At 40.3% G+C, this 20,157-nt stretch overlaps 1 protein-coding gene across 1 annotated transcript in view; it reads right to left on the bottom strand.

The window, feature by feature from the left end:
- The window catches only part of ZNF704 (zinc finger protein 704), a 73,066-nt gene that overhangs the window by 51,995 nt on the left and 914 nt on the right, over window positions 1-20,157 (bottom strand). The window lies entirely within an intron of this gene.

Raw genomic sequence — 20,157 nt, 5'->3', positions numbered from 1 at the left:
ATTTAGCTCCACTTCCTTCGACTAGCAGCAGACCGACGCATTTCAACTACAATTTTGTTTTCTTTGGACTCAGAGGTTTCCACTATGTGGAACAGGAAAGAGTAGTTTATTGACCGAGATTAGAGTCTTTTAACCATTTCCCTGCTATTCGATCCTTCCGATGGGATGCTTAGTCTGGAGAGCCTTGCTTACCAAAAGCAAAGCACTGCGAGAGACCGGCAACATAAGGCGTAGGAAGCACTGATGCTGTACAGAGACATTTTTACCACTGTGACTGTGATTGACATGTATTTTCTGTAGTACTGTTTCATTTATTTATATATACTTTTAAAATATGCACACATGCCATATAGCCCATTTTAAGTCTCCCAGAAGCTATTTTTCAGCAAATTAACCTAAAAACCATTCTCTACAAAGCATTAAAGCTTAAAGCATGACCAAATTTGCAGCTGTATCACAACTGGAGAGGCAGCAAACAAAGGAAGATCTGAATAAGCCAAAAGTAAGATGGGAAAATTAGAACAAGAGTTTTTAAATTATTATACAGTTGAGAAATGCAGAAAAATGCACAAAAATTTTTATTGCCCATACAGCTTTGAGAAGAAGTTCTTCTTCACCTTCTCTCTTACATCTCCAGCCTTAAGATAAGGGCGCACAGTAAGAGAAAAAATATTTATGATGCAATGCAGCAGATCTCAATTACCTAGCCCTTGATTTAGCTTCAACTACCCAATGGCCTCAGACCTCCAGGGTACTCGTGCACCTCGCATTGCGGCTGGCAGGGCACAGTGACCTGTGTGGAGCTGCATGGCAAGTCCTTGCAAAACCTCCCAAAACCACTTCCAAATCAATTCCAGCTTCCGAATCAGTTACACTGATTTTTAAAGAAGCTCTACAAGCGGGGGATTAGTGCCTCAATGCCTTTCAGGCTTTTGTCCAACGGCTAAGCCAGACCGCTCACCATGGGCACTGCCTCCTCCCTTCCCAGGTATCGCCCATCCCTCAGTGACAACATTCCTAGACCCACAATTTACTTAATAAGCCATTGGTAACAGTTATATGTGAATCACACCCTCAGCTCAAAGTTTAAAAGGTACCCTACCTTTTTAAGCTCCTCTAAAAACCCTCTCAAACAAATTCAGTTCTGCCCAAACATTTGTGAGTTTGGGTTTGACCCAGAGAGACAGGCAGGTTGTTTATCTGGAGCATTTTAGCTAAATCTGTTCAGCAGTTTGAGCCCTACACCTATAAAAACAAAACCATTTTTTTGCCATATGTTATACTAAAAAATTTTATGTGCATATAAAATCTGCAATGACTAAATGTGACTTACTTGTTCTTAAAAATCTCATTGAGAATTAATGTGATTGAAAAAAACTCCTGAAGTCTGAGCCCCACCTTCCTCTTATGAGGATTTTCAAAGGCTGCGGAGTGTCAGCTGTAGAAAGTGGCCAGCCCTCCGTGCTCCTCGGAGGTGATGGGCTGCATGTCCCCCCAGCAGGGCTGCTTGCACCTCACTTCTGTAATGCATTTCAATTACAATAGGCAGTGCTAATTTAGCCAGCTGAAATAATCTCTGGCAGCTGTAACCTCTTCTACAAGCACCGTCAGACTCCAAAGATTATCAGTGTCCACAGGTGTTTCCTCTGTTGTTTTTTATTTAATTGAAAGCAAATAAATTGCATGTAATTAATCATTGGAGCTAAGAGATTATGTGCAGTCCATTTCCCTTGAGGTTTTCCTCAAGAGCCAGAGTGACTTGGGAGCCTAAATCCTGTTTTTAGTAATTCTTCATGAGGCTTAGGTTGCTAAGTGTGTAACTCCTGAAAGCACAGCACAGGTGCTTTGAACCCCCCATCTCCTAGCAGCTGAGGAGTCACCCAGCTCACTCCTGTGGCCTGAGCTGTAGAGAACATCAAACTCATGAACATGTGTTTTCTTACCTGAAAAATGTATCCTTTTGCTATTTGCTTTTATATTTGTGGTAAGTGAGGTATAAGGGTTGGTATCACAGATGGTAAGCTCTTCATAAAGTAAGCTACGAAAAAAGAATGACTGATGCTTTTATTCTTCTTTTAAATCTCTACTACTGAGAGAGACACTCTTCTGTTTGAAGACCAACTGACTGCAAAATTAGCTTTAAACCAGATGAAAAAATAAAATATCAGTTTTTCATCTGCAGACTGCTATTAAAATTTGCTGTTTAACACCTCATCTGTACTGACCAGAGACTGGCAATAGCCAAAAACTGCTACATGCACCAGGACAGACAGTCAGAATCCACTACCAAGGCTAACAAATCTGTTGTGTCCATCTGGACAAATCACATACCCCAATATTTTCAGGAAGTGGGTTATTCCCAGTTGGACAAATTCATGCACAGGTCTCACCACAAAACGTCCCAGACAACTGGAAGTCTGGGTGCTCAACACCTTTAAAAGCCACACTTCACATGAAAGGTTTTAAATAAATAAATGACATTTTAAGGATGCATGCTTTTGACCATCCTTTGAATCCAAATATGAGAATAGAAAAAGCATTTTAACATCTAACAGAATCATGGCCTTTTTTTTTTTTTTTTGTTAAGGCCATTATGCATACAAAGCAGTAACAACATAGATTTTTTTATAAGAGGGGATGCAAGCTTTTATATGGAGTAAAAGGTATTTTGCTTTGGGGTTAGATCAGAGGTTTTTCCCTGGTTTTCAACTTGACTTTGAGGCAAGAGACCGCAGATGGGAAGTACAAATGGGTCATAAAAGTTAGAAACAGAACCTGGCTGGGCTGTTAGTCAGGAAGTCCCCACTTCTAATCCTGGTACAGCCCCTGCCTTGCTGGGCAGCCACTTCCTCCTGCTGTATCACTTCTTGAACATCTTTAAAGTGGTTTTGCTTACTGTTCTCTGTTATTTCAGAACATTTTAATCTCTGTACAGCACTGAATCATAAAGGTGCTGTACTAAGCATTATTATTTTTATTGTCAGCACAGCTGCTATCCTGCGCACACTGAAGCAGACTTGATAAATTTTGAAGGTATCACCATCTGAGTAATTTTTTTTTCCCCAAAATTTTTCCCTGTGCATGCATGAAGTTCAGTTAAAAAGCAGAAAGCATCTTCTCTTCTAAATTATACAGCATGCTAATAAGATGCACTGCAGTACCATAAGTACATAATCGTGCACACACACATGGTCAAGGTGAAGTACATAGGAAACCATTCATATCAAGTGTAGTTAGCAAAGCAGCCATTCTCAGAGTGATTAATTTTTGGATGCGATGTGTTTCAACTGGATGATGCACCTGAAAATACTCAGTAGGAAACGGTCCTTCACTCTTAACAGAGGGTCATCCGTACAATCATCCGCAGGTCTAACCTCAACCCAATTCCCACAGAGTAACAATTAAAGTGTCCTTGGGAGGGGAATGGAAAATAGAAATGACCTCTGAGGCTCATCTACACCCCAGACTTTTTGAATTCATGTTCACAAGGCTCTACAGATATGCATACATATTTTATATGTACTATACATATATAAACTTACATAGAATTAATGCTTTATCACCACTGTTTTGCAACCTAGTTTGTCAAAACCTAGCTAGTGCATCACTATTCAAACAAATAGTAATCACGTCTCAAAGCCACATGGATGGATGGTTGCCAACCACCCCCTTCCTTTTGAGCATAAAACAACGCATCTGCTTTATACCTGCTGTAAACAAACTGTGTTCAAACCAAATCCTCAAACCAAGCCTCCCTACCTCCAGCAGCACTCTATTGTCAGGAGCCTATGTACATTTTGGGGAGCACTGAGGGAAGGAGATGCAGGCAGAAGGAGCAGCTGAAGTATATTAAGCGTTATAAAAAAGCAATGACTGTTTAAATTGCAGAGCTAGCAGTAGTGATAAGACTATTGCTTTTACAAGTGAACAACAGATACGCCTTCTCTAAATTAGCTTTAGTGCCATCCTTCAGTGGACAAAAGTGGCATTTCTGGGCTTCCAGCCATGCATGAACTACAGCAGATTGGGTGGGGTCCAATGCTTGAGCCCATACAATGCATTAATGTGGAAAATATTACGCTCCCTTTCCCAGAAAACAAATGCTGGATTTGGTTTTCAGAACCTGTTACTTCTATTACCACGTGAAAACGCCAGCAGTCTCACCAATTTATTCTACTCACTAACCTCACAGAAGTACTCAATTTGACCAGCTGTGGAGCTTCTCTAGTCTTCTTCACCACTATTTTACCTTCTGTGTTAAAATTGGAGAATAGAGGCAGGGGAGGAAAAAGTAGTAACAAAGCCACACCAAATGTTGATGCTTAAAGGACACTATCCACAAATTCCTCATAAGCAACACAGAAGCCACAGGCATCTTCAGTTCCTGCTTGTGATGTGCTCAAGGGCTTCTGTCACCATGTGTCTCTGCTGACAGGCATCAGTCCCCCTCTTTCCCATACCATCCCCAATCTGATCATCCGGTTCCTTGGAGGGTGCCCAATCTCTTGCCCTTGACAAAAGGCCAGAGCCTGAACATCTGTGCCACCATGAAATGGGATATTCACCCACAGGATGCTCATTTTCAACTTTATTCACGCAACCCATATTAAATAGCAATTGGATAAAAGGTGTCCCTTCCACTCACCAAAACAGACTGTCTTCCACTATATAAAATGATAGGGGGAAAATAAAAAACACAGAAGGGGCTATATTGTTCTTCAGGCCCACTGGGGTACAGGGAAGAAGCAATGGATGTAAAAAGCAATGAGGGAGGTTTTAGCTGTAATCGGAAAAAATTCTAGCAATACAAATATCTAAACCCTGGAACTGACTGCCCTTCTGAATGACGACTTGTCAATAGTTATTGACTCTTAAGAACGGATTAGACAAACAGTTATCAAAAGGGACACATAGAACTGATCTTGCTGGGGGGCAAGTGAAGACCTGTATGACCCATGGAGGACCTTCCACCTGTATTTTTGCTGTTCCAAAGTTATAAATCAAAATATGCCAATATCTATCATATCTTCTAGACACATCTCTGAGCCAACAGTATTTAAGTTACCAGTATAATAAGTGAGCAATTATTTGGCATAGATGATGATATGGGAAACCTGGCAACACACCAGAAATAAAACATGCAGTCATGCATCTCCTAAAAGATAGAGTTTGGGAAAGTATTCAGCATATTTTTTAAACAGAACATGGTATGAGTTTGAGGTTGTTAAAATCTGTTCAAATATTTTCCATTAAAACAACAGCAACTCTCTTTATCAACAAGATAAGGCTCTGAGGTAATGACAGCATATCCAGCTTTCCCGTCAAGATAAACTCTAACACAAAATAACAACTTACTCTATGTACATACATACACAGATGTTTCAAGGATATAAATAAATCTCCACCATCACAGCATAGCTTTCTGTAACATCTTTCCCTGCTCACTGCAGGGGGGTTGGAGTAGATGACCTCTAGGGGTCCCTTTCAACCCAAAACATTCTATGATTCTATGATCTTTTATAAATCCCACAACTTTTTATAGGCATGTCGGGTACTGCAGATGATGGTCAGACCTTGTTTTCATTGAAATCAATTAAGGAAGATGTATGGTAGCAGAGCCAATTTGCTTCCCTGGAGCTACACTTGGGGGTACTCATGGATGAAAAGCTGGACATGAACTGACAACGTGTGCTCGCAGCCCAGAAGGCCAACCGTACCCTGGGCTGCATCAAAAGAAGCGTGGCCAGCAGGTCGAGGGAGGTGATTCTGCCCCTCTACTCTGCTCTGGTGAGACCTCACCTGGAGTACTGCGTCCAGCTCTGGAGCCCTCAGCACAAGAAGGACACGCACCTGTTGGAGCAGGTCCAGAGGAGGGCTACAAAAATGATGCAAGGGCTGGAGCACCTCTCCTATGAGGACAGGCTGAGGAAGCTGGGCTTGTTCAGCCTGGAGAAGAGAAGGCTGCGGGGAGACCTGATTGCAGCCTTTCAGTACTTAAAGGGAGCCTATAGGAAAGATGGGGACAATTTTTTTAGCAGGGCCAGTTGTGACAGGACAAGGGGTAATGGTTTTAAACTAAAACAGGTTAGGTTTAGACTAGACATAAGGAAGAAATTCTTTACAATGAGGGTGATGAAACACTGGAATGGGTTGCCCAGAGTGGAATGGAGGCCCCATCCCTGGAAACATTGAAGACCAGGTTGGACGGGTCTCTGAGCAACCTGATCTGGTTGTAGATGTCCGTGCTCACTGCAGGGGGGTTGGACTAGATGACCTCTAAATGTCCCTTCCAACCCAAAACATTCTATGATGCTACACTAGTTGCAAGAGCAGCCCATTACATGTGCAGCTTGGCATTGCTCACTCCACTCCAGTTCCTGTCCTCTAGAGGTAGCTGCCCTCCTGGATAATGAACAAAGCTTTCCGATAGCCTAAAAAGGGCCTGGTTGTGTATGCAGGGAGGAACCAAGGTGCCCTCAACCCCCTAAAACATAACTTCTGTAACAGGTAGCCACTCACTTTTGTGCAGAACAGGGGTCCTCATACCCCTATGAACTGGCTCCTGTAATGGTCTAAAGATAATTCTGCATGTTTTGGGCTTAAGTATAGTGTAAATAGAAAATAACTCATTAAACTTAGCAATATATACTGACAAAACTGGTTTAGGAACAGAGGAAATTAGCCTTCTTTTCATAATGGTTGTTCTCCAGGCTCTCTGTTGTCTACCTTTCACTTGGCTTGTGGGTTTTTGGTTTGAGGTTTCTTTTTTGGTTGGTTTTGTTTGGGGTTTTTTAGGGGGTTTTGTTCTGTTTGTTTGTTTTTCTTTTTTTAACTAGAAAGATAAGCTTTTTCAAAGTCTAGTGTTTTCTTTAGGTTGTACTGTTCACAGAAATTGGTAACAATTTGTCCATCACTGCTTATACAAAGAAAATAACGTGCATGTTGTTTGTGGCCTCACCACAGGCGTTACTCAGCAAATTGTAATTACCCCACTGGTGATTTAGTGTTGTATGGAAACATATCTTAGCGTGTATACACACCTGCCCTTCCTTATGAAAGTTTGTTACTTTTGGCTAGATCACAGAAATAAGATACCACCAAGCTAAGCAGATTTTGAACTTCAGTCTGTTGTTCACCGTTCCCCACCCCCAAAACAAAAATTGGATATAATCAGCTTATATAACAAATGTTGGTAACTTCACAAAAATAGTAGTGAAAAAATGACAATTGGCGGCGTCACATGTTTAGTTAGCCAGATTTGCTTTCTCCCAGCTACTTCCTTCCCTCCACAAGCTTGCACTGCTCTCAGGAGCCTTCCTTCCCAATGTGGTAGGGCAGGCAAAGGTTACCTGGATATTTTCCAGACACACAAATACATTCAGTGCATTATATGAGAACAGGATCTTTTAACCATGTAATTCCTTAATCAACACAACACAAGTTATCCCAAACATCGTTTACAGAATACAGCGCAGAAGATTGAGGAGAGAGTCATTTCAGAGTATTTGATAATTGTATCTTTTGGAGAGGAAGAAGAATCTATTCCTCACTGGGACTGAAGGGAAGATTTTAGAAGTCCAACTGTGATAAATGTATTTGAAAGAAGGTGAGGTTTGGAGAGTCGCTGGTGTTTTTAAGGGATGGCTGGAGCAGAGGCATACCCACAGAAGAACAGCACGGGGAGAACAAGTGGGAGGAAGAGAATAGGCAGCAGTAGATGGGTAGGTGGGAGGCTGTACAGCACAGTGAGTCAACATGAGATTTTCACAAAGCAGGAGGGCAATCTAGGCCAGATGCTTTGTAAGTTCCCATGACATCAAGGGATACATTTAGCTCGGACAAACTTTAATTTAAAAAAGTAGGTAAGAAAAGCATAGAATGGCCTAATATTTGCCCCTCACTAGAAGGATAGACAGAAGGACAGGTTGTTTTCAGTTTTGAAGTCTGACTGAAGATTTTACCTTCCATATTTCCTGTTTCTGATATATGTGATAGCAGGTAAATAAGCCATACTTCTAGGACCACAGAGAGGCAAGTAACAGTAGAGCCAACAGTGCTTTAAAAGGCACAAATGGCACTGAAGGACTGTGATGAATTGGAGCTCTTTTATGAGGGCTGTATTTTCCCAGACGCATACCATAAAAACTACCTGGGAGCCAGGGTCTCCTCAGCTGTACCCAAGCAGTCCCCTCCCTCTCCATCTACTAAAGGAAGGTAGATTTAGACTGGATATAAGGACGAAATTCTTTACAATGAGGGTGGTGAAACACTGGAACAGGTTGCCCAGAGAGGTGGTGGTGGCCCCATCCCTGGAAACATTCAGGGTCCATTTGGATGGGGCTCTGAGCAACCTGATCTGGTTGAAGATGTCCATGCTCACTGCAGGGGGGTTGGGCTAGATGACTTCTAAAGGTCCCTTCCAACCCAAAACATTCTATGATTCTATGATCTCGAGGTGATTTCACAGGTGAAATGAGGGCAGCATCTACCGCTGTGGAGGCTCAGCTGCAACCATGACGCTGAGGAGCAGCAGCTGCCGAGACCTCCTCAATCCTTGTCTCGCAGAAGGAAACCCCACCCCACCACACCACAGATACGCTTCCTCTTCCATTCCTTTGCCATAATAATGACAGGCAACTCTATTAATAATATCTGGATGTCTGCACAACAGGTTGCCTCCCCCCACAAAAAAAAAATCACAAGAAAAAAGAAAAAAAAAAAGCCCCTGAACATAACCAAGAACATTTGCTGCATAATGTATTTCAAAGCTTCCATCTGTGGGACCAATAAAAACCATACTTACTAATGTTACACATTATGACTTAATTTAAGATGTGAAAGCTTGGGTTTGTACTGCTTTAATGTTAATGATTTATTCTAAGTGCAGTACATACCCAGTTTATTTTGGCAAGACTCGTATTATCCATTCAACGGAGATTTTCTCTCCAAGCTTCTTACTCAGATCAAAACATAATGAAACGACAAAATTGCTGCATTCCCCTCCATATATTTGCTTCAGATGTTAGCAAGAGATAGTAATGTATCTTCATTTGTAAGACTTTGAACTTCTGTCAACATCATATATACCACAAAATATAAATAAGTGTAACCACAAGCCTTTTTATGTGACATGTTTTAAAGGGCTTTCAACATCGATTAGATTTTTACTATTGCTGTTACTGTTATTTCTGTGATCTAGAAGTACTCTAGCTAAGTACCAAAAGTAGAAACACTAGTTTAGGAAGGTTAAATATCAGCAAGATATTTCACAGGATATCAGAGATGAGTGCACAAGTATGTCACACAAAGACATGTTTACGCTCTGATTACATATATACATTAAAAATAGTATTTAACAGCTACCCTGCACTTGCAGTGAGAATTACACATCTGTAATCTTGGAGCCAAGGGCCCGGTGAACCCTATAAAAGCAACCGCCATTATGTAAAATAAACTAAGCAACATCGAGAAGCAAGAGATAGCATGAGCATGCTCCATACTAATAGTCCCGCTACTGCAAATTTAGAGAGGAGAGGAGAGAGAAGAGGGAAGAGAAGGCCAAGTAATTTAATCCAAGAGGACATTAACAAAACAAAGATCCATGACCTCAGGATGCAGTTCTCAGGAGTTAACAAGCTAGGAAGAAGCAGCGTAATACTTTTCTCTAAATCATCAGCACACTTACTGGCATCAAACCTTTCTTCACAGACACTCTTCGTTAGAAAGAAATATCAAAACAGGCCCAGCACATCCTCTTCACAGCATCTTCTCCCTCCTCACCCAGCCAGGTGAGGAATCGCCCTGCACCAATCTGTCAGGTACACATTGCTTCCCGCTCCATGCAGTATGGGGCACTCTGTGTGTGGGTGGGGGGAAAGTCCGAAAGCCCTAAATCCTTTTTTTAAGTCTTACTTCACTGCCTGTCTCAGCTTCAAGGGAGGAAGGAATCGGACATTCACAGTGAAAACAAAAGCAATGATCCAAATTAAGATAAAGGGAGAAAGCACACAGACACAGCAGGGAGCTTAAGTTTGGGAGCACAGTATGGAACTAAGAATGTCCTTCACACACAAAATTAAGTAAAAGACTACAAAGTATTTTAACAGGGGATTTCCTGGGGAAAGCATTACCTAAACACAGGCTTTACTTCAGTATAAAGCTGACCATAATGATGGTACATCTGCTGTGGGTAGACATATCACACCCTCTGCAACTCCTCAAAGAAATGGCCAAGACATTAAATTTTGGGTAACAAACTAAATCAAATGAAGAACAACAGTATCACAACATAAGAATAACTTCCTGAAAGCATCGATTGGCTACTGACTCCATTCACCATCTGGAATACTGCTATTACTAAAAACATCCATGTGTCAACACAGCAGCAGCATCAATGCAGTATGCCAACGTTGACGCTGCAGAGGACAGCTATTTCTGTAGGACAACACAGCTCAGGTGTCCAGTCATGTGCGGGCTTCTGGTGTGCTCCTGGAGAGAAGCAAGGACAACTCTCAGACACCTAGAATTCAGTATAATATATAATTAAAGAAACACTCTGCTACTGTATTCTGGCAACGTTATTCCATACTTTTTCCCTCAGTTCTCCAAGGAGGCTGTTTTGAAGATGTGGTTATCAAACAAACCATTTCACATACACACCCACTAACAGTGAATGTTTTATCCCAAAATGAGAATGAAGTTATGTTTCTAAATGTTGGTTCTATACAAAGCGTAAACATACATCTGCTTGCAAATGTTAAATATTTTTAGCAAAATGTCTCATCTCATTTCATCTTTTACTCTATGGATGGAAGAGCAAGGTACTTTGGGATGTACTTTCTCTGCCAGGACCACTAATACCAGAAGTTCATGTTTCACGTGCACCTTCCTCCTCATCCACTGAAGACGCTACTACCTCTGTTCCGCTCACTGGGTACCAAGCATATGCAGCCCAAGGGTACCTGGCAGACACGGTATCAGACCACCTGCGGGAATTCCCAAGGCGGAATTTAAAATACAGACCCGCACAAAATCACAAAACTCCTTGTATAGTGAGCTTGACTAGTGTACTTGAAGAACAAAAGCTATTTTTTATTGCTGACTCGAGAAAACTGTGAACTAATCATTTAACGTGTATTAAAAATACATTGAACACAACAGGTTAACTCTTGCAAACTTCCAAAAAGCAGCCACTCATGCAGATTACAGTAAACCATGCAGATGACTAAAACCACAAGAAGATGTGGTTCTGCTTCAAATAAAAATAACCTGTTAGAAAAAAAAATCTAATTTACATACATATCAATCTAGATATTGATATTTCAAAGTGATTAAGTCCTCCATCCTTTGACAACACTCCTGTTATCACAAAAACTGAAGTAGTAATAGACAAAACAGGTATCTGATGCATATAAACCAATATAATAGAGATTAGGAAATCTTTCTTATAGAAATTAATAAAAGGCACCTTAAAAATAGCCTTTCATCTATACAAACCAATTATACATTTTACATACCTCATAAAATCAATGGAGTTAGATGAGTTTCATTGTAGTGTAGCTGTCTTAGGGATACAAACCAACTACTGAAAAACCCTTGTACACATAATGCAAGCATATTACTATAAATGGAGAAAAGTCACACTTTCTACCTCCTTTTTTTAAAAAGTGCAAAATGAATGCTTTCAGGGAGATGATGCTAGAAGACAGAAATTTCTAAAAATATTTTACAAATAACAATCAGTGATACAAATTCTCTCAGAAAGGCAAGTTTCATCTCCTTCCTGGCCTCAGCAATACAACATTGAATACCACTCCATAAACTAGAATAGTTTAATTTTATAGCATTTAAATAAAACTATAGCTATGAACAGAGCTATGATGTATGTGATCCATGTAACTATATACATGGTAACCCATTCTTGCATGTTTCATAGATACACAAGTTATAAACCATGTACCCACTGACTTCTTTCTTTTTCTCAGCACAGATGGCATTTCAAGAGGAATTTTTTTTGTGCCACAGCTAACACAAACCACAAAGAAATTACTCTTATTGAATATTGCCTGCTGTTGAAGAGTGTTTTGAAATTACACTCCATTTTTTAAGGGAACTGAAGAGCTGAGAACAAGCCGTGCATTCACAGCAATGGCTAACAGATAAAGCAGCAACGCTGACTGAATGCAGCTCTTCAAGAACCAGAGCCTAATGGATGCTGCAGATTAAGGACACATTTTTCCTCTGCACCACATTAGGGGAATTCATTGATATTTGCTTGGTAATGAGATCATTGTCCATTGGCAACTTCCATCATACAGATAAAATTACTTAGCCTTTTGTCTTGGCTACCAGTGGAAGAAGATTATAAAGAGAAGTAGTCATACTTCTATAGATGAAGACAAATCTTTCTCAGCAATGCTTTGAATATGGGATTTTCTAGAGAAATGGGAAACTTATTTTTATGTGTATATATATACATATGTATGTGTGTGTGTGTGTGTATGTATACACGCACAAGCAAAATCTTTTGAAAATAGTAATTACCTAAAATAATACAGGCCTCAATGTCAGGCAGTAGAACAACTTAGCATTACTACATTTAACTGCACAATCAAATTCTCATGCTTTCATTTTTCACCGGAATTTCATTCCCTGGGAACGCCACTGCAAGTCCACACTTAGAAAAAGTGGACAGTAACACTGGCCAGAAATCCAGATGGCTCAGCTCATGTTAGAAGTTCTCTCTCCTAATATTAATGCTACTGCATACATCAGAAGACAGGGTGAAAGTTGAAAATTATGGAAACCCAGGAACAATGAACTAAGAGGTCCGTGTGCTGACCGGTTGCTACAAAAACACCCACCAAACAGAAAGCCACTTATTTATAAGAAAAAAGCTTCATCCGCATTCTTGCTAGGTCCATCACTCTGAAATCATACCCTGCTCTCACAGGATCAAGTATAGTAAATCAGGCTCAAAGCCCACAACCACATGTAGTTGCCATTATACCAAATTGCATGAAAATCACAATCAGATGCAAAACATTATGAGTAAAGAACAGAAAAAGGACTTTGCTTTATTAATGAGATTAATATTCCTTCTGCTTTGAACATTACTGGGAAAAAATAGTTCAAGAGTAATGTTAACCCATCCAAAATTCACACTTTAACATGAATATTATGCTGGCAAAATCCTGCTGGAGAGGCCAGACAGCATATCTAAAACCGGTGATGAAAGAATAAATTGTGGCAGTGACGTAACTGGTTCCTCTACAAGCTGCAACTGATCGAACATGATGGTTGTAGGAACATCAGTAATACAGTTTAAGTACAAGGTATCTCAAAACACTCAGGTATGTTCACAGTACAACACAAAGAAGAGAAATCATAGAATCACAGAATTGTTTAGGTTGGAAAAGACCTTTAAGATCATCAAGTCCAACCGTTAAAAATGGGGGAACCGACAAAAGTCCACTGAAAAATAAAGATACATTGTGCACACTTTCAGAGTAAATTTTTCTACAGCAGGGGATGTTGCACCTTTTTCAACAAATTATCCTACCCAACATACCACTGTGGCTCTCTGGCAGTGGGGACTTCTGAATGCTAATGCCCAAGTCTGTGCCACCCGGCTATGAAATCCAATCTTATTTATAACAAGCTCAACCACCCCTATGTTCAGCCACCCTTTGAATGGGACAGTCCTACTGAGTGTGTCCTCTCTTTCCCAGCACTCTTGAGGCTTGAACCATCTCACCACTTGAAAGGTGAGTTTCCAACAGCTTGCAAGCTGTCACGAACACTGTCATCTGCTTCAGCATCATCAGAACCTGGTTCAGCTATCACGGCAACAAACACTACGCACACCCAGACAAGTAATCTGGAAAATGACATTCCAGTCATCCATTCCTTGAATATGAGGAAAAACTTCTTTACTTTGAGGGTGACAGAGCACTGGAACAGGCTGCCTGGGGAGGTTGTGGAGTCTCCTTCTCTGGAGATATTCAAAGCCCGCCTGGATGAAGTCCTGTGTAGATTGCTCTAGGAGAGCCTGCTCTAGCAGGGGGGTTGGACTAGATGATCTCCCAAGGTCCCTTCCAACCCTTGCGATTCTGTGATTCTGTGATTCAGTCACATGAGCGAGGCGACTTGGGAGTGCTGGTTTGTCTCTGCGGTAGCTACCCACCGAGTTTTTATTTGCAATTTAATCTACACTTTCCAAAGAAGCTTCTGCTACACTGCATTTACATGCTGCAGGCAGATCAAAGGCCTCTAGAACTTAAAGCACATACATAATCCTTCTAGAACGCAAAGAAAATTTAGTATTAGAAAACAGCATCAAGAAATGTATCAGTTTTTACTGATATTGCTAGCAGACCAATTCTCTGCTCTTTGGATAAGCCTCTTTTTCCCATTAAGAGTCAGATCCTAGAAGGCACCACACCTTTTCGCAACAGACCATGACAAGCAGTTTACCATCAATATTAAACATAATCAAGCTCTAATGACTGCTTGGGTGAAATCCAATCAAGCTGCACACATATTTAACTAAAGTAGTCTAGCAAAACAAAGCAACAGTTTACTACTTCAGTAATTAGCTCTGGTGGATATTTGGAGAAACTGCTTTTGAAAGCATGGTACTGCCAACTACCAACGTTTTTGCAAAAGCCCTGAAGTATGGTAATGACTCTGGGAGTAACTCTCCTTGCATGAAAAACAACTGCTTCCAAAGTTGCTCATTTTCTGTGCATGATGATAGTAAAACTTAAGACAAGCACTCAAACTATAGGGTGGTGAAAAAACTTGGAGAAAAACTCACACCCCAATGAAGTGCATTTGGGCTCGAAGGAAAGCTAGAGAGCTCAGAAGGTCATGGAGCTATAGTCAGTAAATCTGAAGCACAGCCTGGTTTCTTGGCCTTTTGTTTTCACCCATTTGACTGAAAAGCCTCAGCAACCAACAAGTAGTTGATGCCCTCCGAAGTTGCCCCAAGAATCCACTCTGCCTGAAGTGTGAGGGATACAGGAAAGGAGCTCCCCCCAGGAGAGCTGAGAAGCCTTCTGAAGCAGATGGAGAAGCATCACAGAAGACAATCTCTGAATAAACAACATCTCTGGATAAACAGAAAAGCACAACTTGATCGTCAGGTTCTTCCCTCTGCAAGGAGACTGGGAAGTCCTCCTAGTGAGGATATTGTAGTTAAGCAGATACTGCTTTTGATCTCGGAGTCAGACTCCTGGAGAGTTTTGGCTATGAAAATATGCACACATTACCACTGAAATGCATAGTGCATAATCAATCACATCCAGGAGGCCATATGGACCAACAACGCAATCTCTAATCAGAAGGCTGCCCGGAGCTACATTCCTGGAGACCAGGCAAGAAAATCATTTAGGGATGAAAATGCAGCACTGCCTATACTGTTTCTTCATAACGATGGTCAGAAAACACGGCTACAATTCATTTTGCTCCAATTTTCTGTAGCTATTCTAGAAGGACCTAAAGAGGCAATGGGGGAGAGAATTCCTGGAGACATTTAATTTACTTTATGTCAATTATTTAACATAGTCTTCCATTAAATTATAAACTAATTAGCAGATAAAGTATAGGTACATGAATAAATATCAATTTTGCAGTAATTGAGCAACTTTTTTTTATATATGAAAGAAGCAGAAGATAGTAAAATCCAATATATTTTTGTCATGGCTTAATAGCAGTGAACCAGAAGGGCACAGGAACAAGAAGGTTTTATTGCACATCAGCTATTTTCACACTATAGGAAGTGCTTAAGCAGCTGAGGTTTAGCTTTGGCTTGTTCTTTAAGAGCACAAACGATGTAGAAAAAGTTACGAAGTTAAAAAGTGTATTTTTCTTTCTTTTTTTCAGAGAAGATAGGGTACAGGCGGACTGGGGAAAAGAAGAATGATGTGCCAAGGGGATAATACAAATTTCACAATATTTTGAGGTCATCTAGCAAAAGGTTAACAAAAGTAAAACTATTTAAACACTCCCACCCATCAGAGGGGTACGAGCAATGTCTACCTAGTTCCTTCTTTAATTCTCTTAACGGTTCGGATGTTTCCAGTTACTCCTTTCTGGGACTCCAGAAAAGACGCCACTTCTGAAACTAATGAATATAAGTTTTGAAGGGTTTCCAGCTACAGCTGGTCAAAACACTTCTGTCTAAAAGGACCTTCAACCCCACCACCATTTCCAGAGATTTGTTCTCACATTTTCCTCAAAAAATGTAAAGTTCATCCCTTGCTCTCCATCACGCACCCTTCCACCCTCATCCTCCGAGAGGCAGAAGCCATTCCACACGTGCCTGACCTACACTGGGTCCCTCCATCATGACTCACACCCTCACACCCACCGTACCAGCAGCCCAAGCTTTTTCTCATCTTGTTGACTTGCTTTGGAAGTAAGCATGCATTATGGTAAGTGACAGATGAAAATACCAATGAGCAAAAAGGCTGCGTTAACTTCCATGCTGCTGCCTACAGGGGACATCATCTTTGATTACATCTGACCTCTACAGATGTAGCTGCCCAAAATGCTGGTAGACCTGTGCTTGCTTTTGCCCACAAGACAAGGCGATTCGTCCCTCAGCAACAACACTCTCTTTTTACAAGACGACCTTTCACTGCTCAGATCCTAGGGATCTGGGTTGCATTTGATCACTTATGTTTGAACTGGAGGCTGATGCAAAGCATGTTCTCCTCTGTTGTATAGATAACATCTCAATTCTCAGAGATAATTGCAGTTTATAGTTGAGTGGCCAGACCCATTTCTCCAAGACAGAGGTCCTTTATGCACCAAAAATACCAACAAATTTAAAGGGAAAGTAAGGAATCCAAATTTCCTTATTGTTTTTAATAATTCATCTACTCAAGCTGAACATTTATACTCATCTGAGCTTCAGAAGTAGGAAAGCTATTTAACTCGTATAAGTCTTGTTCAAAATGACCAAATTAAGAAAGCTGAAAAGGGAAAGACTTAATGTCGTTAACCTCTCATTTCATTTTTGCATCCCAAAACATAAAAATTGGTAAAAAATAGTAAGTAAGTCTCCTCCTATTTTAATACAAAAGACATTTCCAGCTCAGTACGTAACATAGAAACGTCTGCAGTATTTATGCAAGATGAAATAGAAAATGTAAACAATCAAATTTAAAATTTAATTTCATTTCAGTATTAAAATTCTCCTGCGTGTAATAAAACATTCATTTCAGGTCTGCTACATTTAGCCTGACACTATTACTTCACAGAGCTGCCCTGTGAAGCACCCTGAACATGCCAGGACTTTGATGGTTAAGACAGCTCCCTTGTACACCGGAGACCCCAGTCCAGATCTTTGCTCCAAATACCACAACAGAAGGACCATCCACGCTCCAGGCAAGTGTGTAACTGCTGGTCTATTAATTACTTGTATCATTAATAGATTGTTGTATTAATTAATTAGATCTACCTCTTCTTTCCAGATTTAATTAACAAACAAAACTCCAAAGTGTCCATGATTTCCATTAGTTTCCCACCTTCCTGCATGTGCATGCGAGATGGCCACCAGCCTGTCCCTGCTCTACAGTTCCATCTACTGTAATTTCAGCATACCTAAGTACCAATCACCTCAAACGCTGGGGACTCCGTTAAGATATTTTCACATTTCTAAAATTTCAGAGTCTATAAGCAATAACAAAAGCCCTGTGGCTGAATGCCTCAGAAGCAACATTTACTATGCCGGTGTTTTCCAAACTTACTTATTTTGGATACAGTGCCTCACAAAGATTTTCATTCTTATTCACTGAGATCCTTACAAACAGATAAGAAGGGATGGGCTTTGTTTCATTTTGTGGTCAAAGTGAAGTACACCATGTTGCCAGCTTTTTTGCAGACACTTTTTCAGAGCTCTTACGGAGATATCCATATGCCCTTGGTTAATAAGGATTCTGCAGTATGACAAACTTCTGTCTCAAAATCACTTAAGCACTGCCCTGGGTTTAGTGGGATACTGCGAAATTTAATGCTGCCCTTTACCTTGGCATCTGAAGTAAGGCGGGTAACCTTCACAGCTCCACTAAGGTTTTAAAATAAAATAAATAGCAAGCTTCATTTACATAGCATTTTTCTACTTCAAAATGATAGCTGCAAGTTTTCTGTAGAGAGGGTGTATGTAGCAATAGGAAACTGAAGATCATACTAAACTCCTTATTTCTCCCACGCTTTTGTAAACATCATCTGATTAATTCAAGATGACCTTTCACAGTTGGATATGACAAACAATCTGCAAAGGCAATCAGCAAGCTGCAAAGGCGGATAGATGTTCTCATTAGAGAAGACAGTCGACCAAACAAGTCCTGCCAGGAGGAGAACAGGGGAGGAATTCACCTCTGGGGAACACGCCAACTCCATTAGCGCAGTCTGAGACAGAAGATTGGAAGGGGCTTATAAAGAGGCAGGAGAACATCAAATGCCTGGACTCTCACTTCTCAGAGAACATGACTTCAGAGATCAAACTGTGCTGAAGAGGAAGAGAGACTGGGCATTCCCCTCATTGCAGTAACAAATATTTAGTACGATCTCCAAGCAAAGGGTTTAGCGCCCTTCCTGTCCTGTGTAGACAAATGGACCAATAAATCACCTCAAGTTAAAAGGGAAACTTAAACTTGTCCTCAGGACTGTAGCAACAGTAACCAAGATGTCTATCATCCTATCAAATTTAGACTCTTAAGTTTGTTTTCTACTTCATTCTCTAATTCTGCTAATGCAGCAGCTCAACCTGCATGTCTGAAAACATGCAACAACATAATATGATAATTTATCTGTTCACAACAAAATACAGGAACAATGAACAATTTTAGAAGACACGGTTGCAAAGGAACATATTTCCTATCATCTTAAGTATCTCATGCTCACAACTGGTGTCACAATTAGTCTTAGGAAGGCATTAAAGATATTTATTCATTCTCTTTTCCACCTTGTTGGGGAAAAAATACCCATCCCTCCAAGGAAGGATGATCTTGCAGTTACAGAAAAGGGGAGCTCGACTCCTTCATTAGGTGGATTATCTGCATGAAGCCACACAAAAAGGCACTTAAAAGCCTGTACCTTAGCTGCCTGAATTGTAAAATGGAAACGTTAACATATGGTTGGAGCAGGAGGTTGGACTAGGTGACTTCCTGAAATCCCTGCTGACCCGAATTTTCTGATGATGATACTTGCTTTGAGACACACAAGCATGAATGAGAAGGGCACTTGGCCATTACAAGGTTGATTACTTGTGAAAATCTCAAGTAAGTATCCTAACACTTTCAAGCTTTTAATGCATAGCTTTTTACTAGATGTGGAGGGAAAAAAAATCCTGTCAAAATACTTGGGAACTTTGCAGTTTTCGCAAGTGTCATCCATGAGAGCCAAAGGAAGATGGTCATCTTGTTCTGGATGATGTAGCAGAACCTGATGGTTTATGTTGGTTTTTAGAAAGCAAACAAACCAAAATACAACAAAACATCCAGTCTGACTATCTATTTTTTAAGTGGCACTATAAACTCGGAAGGCATTTCACTGAATGTTACATGCAAGTGAATTTATAAGGCAGGTTAAAAAAGAAATCTTTGCAGATATGCCAACACAAAATCACAAACAAAAAGAAAAAAGCACTTGTCACCTTGCAATGCAGAATACCCAATTTGTTGTCAGTTTTTCACCATTCATACAAGTCTGTTTAGCATTACTGGATATGTTTCTTTTATACTAATATTCAGCATTTCCTAGAGGAGTCATTCCCTTTCTCTCTCAAAGTAGTGAAGCCCTTCCCCAAAGTTCAAGATTCTAGACTGTATTTCAAGCCCCTTCTCTTTAAATCAGTAGCCAGTGCGAAACACTCAGTTTCTCTTCTCTTATTTAAGTATCAGGAAGTAAAAAAAAATAGACAAACCTTGAATTTCTTGCTGTGATATACATTAAGTCTCAGATTAAAGAACAACTCTTTTTCTCAAAATAATTCCCTATAAATAGTTCATAATTGAATGTGTAACTGCCCAGATGCGAATGCTGAAGACACAAATGTTTATGTGCATTCACAACAGATCCTCAAGGAATAGCAAATTAAAAAGCAATCTTAAAATCTCCAATTACCTATTTTGTACAAATTTGATTTCC

Source organism: Egretta garzetta, unplaced genomic scaffold, assembly GCF_000687185.1.
Source record: "Egretta garzetta isolate BGI_Z169 unplaced genomic scaffold, ASM68718v1 scaffold251, whole genome shotgun sequence".
Lineage (NCBI taxonomy): Eukaryota > Metazoa > Chordata > Aves > Pelecaniformes > Ardeidae > Egretta > Egretta garzetta.
The sequence above is the reverse complement of the archived record's forward strand: the minus strand, read 5'-3'. Positions and strand labels throughout refer to the sequence as shown.